Here is a 2,646-nt window from a genome sequence, read left to right on the forward strand (position 1 = left end):
ACATATGTGTCCTTTTTTTCCCCCCGCCCTTGACAATCTCCTGGCTTCCCCTACCCCCCAGTGACTTATGTCCATTGGTTATGCTTATATGCATGCATACAAGTCCTTCGGTTGATCTCTTACGCCCCTCCCTCCTGCCCCCCAAACCTCCCCGGCCTTCCCGCTGCAGTTTGACAATCTGTTTGAGGCAGCTCTGCCTCTGTATCTATTATTGTTCAAAAGTTTATAATGGTCTCTATTATCCATGCATGAGTGAGATCATGTGGTATTTTTCCTTCATTGACTGGCTTATTTCACTTAGCATAATGCTCTCCAGCTCCATCCATGCCATTGCAAATGGTAAGAGTTCCTTCTTTTTTACAGCAGCATAGTATTCCATCGTGTAGATGTACCACAGTTTTATAATCCAATCATCTGCTGATGGGCACTTAGGCTGTTTCCAGATCTTAGCTATGGTGAATTGTGCTGCTATGAACATAGGGGTGCATATATCCTTTCTGATTGGTGTTTCTGGTTTCTTGGGATATATTCCTAGAAGTGGGATCACAGGGTCAAATGGGAGTTCCATTTTTAGTTTTTTGAGGAAACTCCATACTGTCTTCCATAGTGGCTGCACCAGTCTGCATTCCCACCAGCAGTGCACAAGTGTTCCTTTTTCTCCACATCCTCTCCAGCACTTGTCGTTTGTTGATTTCTTGATGATATCCAGTCTGACAGGTGTAAGATGGTACCTCATTGTTGTTTTGATTTGCATCTCTCGGATGATTAGTGACTTTGAGCAAGTTTTCATATGTCTCTTGGCTTTCTGAATGTCCTCTTTTGAAAGGTGTCTATTTAGATCCTTTGCCCATTTTTTGATTGGATTGTTTATCTTCCTTTTGTTAAGTTGTATGAGTTCCCTATAAATTTTGGAGATTAGGCCCTTATCAGATATGACATTGGCAAATATGTTTTCCCACGCAGTGGGTTTTCTTGTTGTTTTGTTGATGCTTTCTTTTGCTGTGCAGAAGCTGTTTATTTTGATGTAGTCCAATTTGTTGATTTTCTCTTTAGTTTCAAGTGCCCTAGGAGCTGTATCAGTGAAGAAATTGCTTCGGCATCTGTCTGAGATTTTGTTGCCTTTGGATTCTTCTAAAATTTTTATGGCTTCCCGTGTTACATTAAAGCTGACGAGCTCAACAGCAGAGGCTAAGGATGTCCAACTGATGGCTCCCAGACTGTGAGAGGGTGCAGGCCAGGCTGAGGAACCCCCTCCCCCCTGAGTGCACTGGGCCTCTAGTTTATTATAAGTTGATAGGTATTTAAGTTTGTAAACTTTAAATAGTACCTTTTCCTCACCCTCCACACTTTGTTTTCAACATAATGTTTTAGATCTTTTTGTTCTGTGTATTCCCTAACTATTTATTGTATTTATATTTGATTTTGCTTTGCCTTTTAACCTTCATACTAGCTTTTTAAGTGTCTGATCCACTGCCTTTACTATATATTTGCCTTTATTTATCATATATATTTCCTTACCTGTATTTTTAAAATTTATGATTGTGCTTTAAGTTTTACTTAAAGAAGACCCATGATGAATTTCGTTGTTTTTTTCTTTTTGGGGAAAGTATCTATCCTTCAATCCTGAAGGTTAAACCTACCACCCTGGAGTATTCTATGTTATAAGTTCTTTCCTTTTAGCAACTTAAATATATACTGTCTCTACCTTCTGGCCTTTAAAATTTCAGTTGAAAAATTGCCTGATAACCTTATAGGGATTCCCTTTTATGTTACTAGTTGTTTTCCTCTTTCTGTTTTCAAGATTCTCTTTTAACTTTTGCCCCTTAAAAAGTAATATTTCTTGGTGTGGATTTCTTTGATTCATCTTGCTTGAACTCTCTGTGCTTCCTGGAACTGGTTGTCTATTTCCTTCCCCAGGTTAGGAAAGTTTTCAGCCATTTAAAAAATGAAAAAAAAAAAACTATTCTTTTCTTTTCTCTTCTTCTGGAATCCCTATAAAGTGAGGTTAATGCACTTGACGTTGTCACAGAATATTATTTAAATATTCTTTTTTCTTTGTGATGTTCTGATTGGGTGATTTCCACTATTCTTTCTTCTGGGTACTAATCATTTCTTCTCTATTGTCTAATCTGCTTTTGATCCCCTCTAGTATATTTTGCATTTCAGTTACTATATTCCCCAGCTCTAAATGGTTCTTTATTATTTTTCTAACTCTTTGCTAAAGTTCTAAATGAGTTCCTCTATTCCTCTTCCAAGTCCAGTGAGCATCCTTATGACTGTTAATTTTAATTCTTTATCAGGCAAAATACTTATCTCCATTTCATTAGGGATTTTTTCCATTTTTCTTTTTTTCTCCTTTTGGAATATATTCCTCTAGCTTCACCCTTTTGATTGACTTCCTGTGTTTGCTTTTATGACTTATATGAAACAGCTATCTCTCCCAGTCTTTAAGAAGTGACCTTGTGGGGAGAAAAAAAATGGCGGAGGCTTAGACGGACGTGTTGGTGCTTTATCCCGGAGCAGATAGGGGCGAGCAGCTGAAACGGGTAACAATCAGCCCGATCAAGCTGGGGAGTTCAGCTGAGAGCAGTCTGCAGCAGGAAGACAGAGACTCTAAAAATGCGATGTAGAGATTGAGGCTGAACT

General features: G+C 38.5%; 1 pseudogene; it reads left to right on the forward strand.

Annotated features, from left to right (window-relative positions):
- The window catches only part of LOC111827063, a 50,617-nt pseudogene that overhangs the window by 36,024 nt on the left and 11,947 nt on the right, over positions 1–2,646 (forward strand).

This window comes from Myotis lucifugus, unplaced genomic scaffold (genome assembly GCF_000147115.1).
Source record: "Myotis lucifugus unplaced genomic scaffold, Myoluc2.0 scaffold_126, whole genome shotgun sequence".
NCBI lineage: Eukaryota > Metazoa > Chordata > Mammalia > Chiroptera > Vespertilionidae > Myotis > Myotis lucifugus.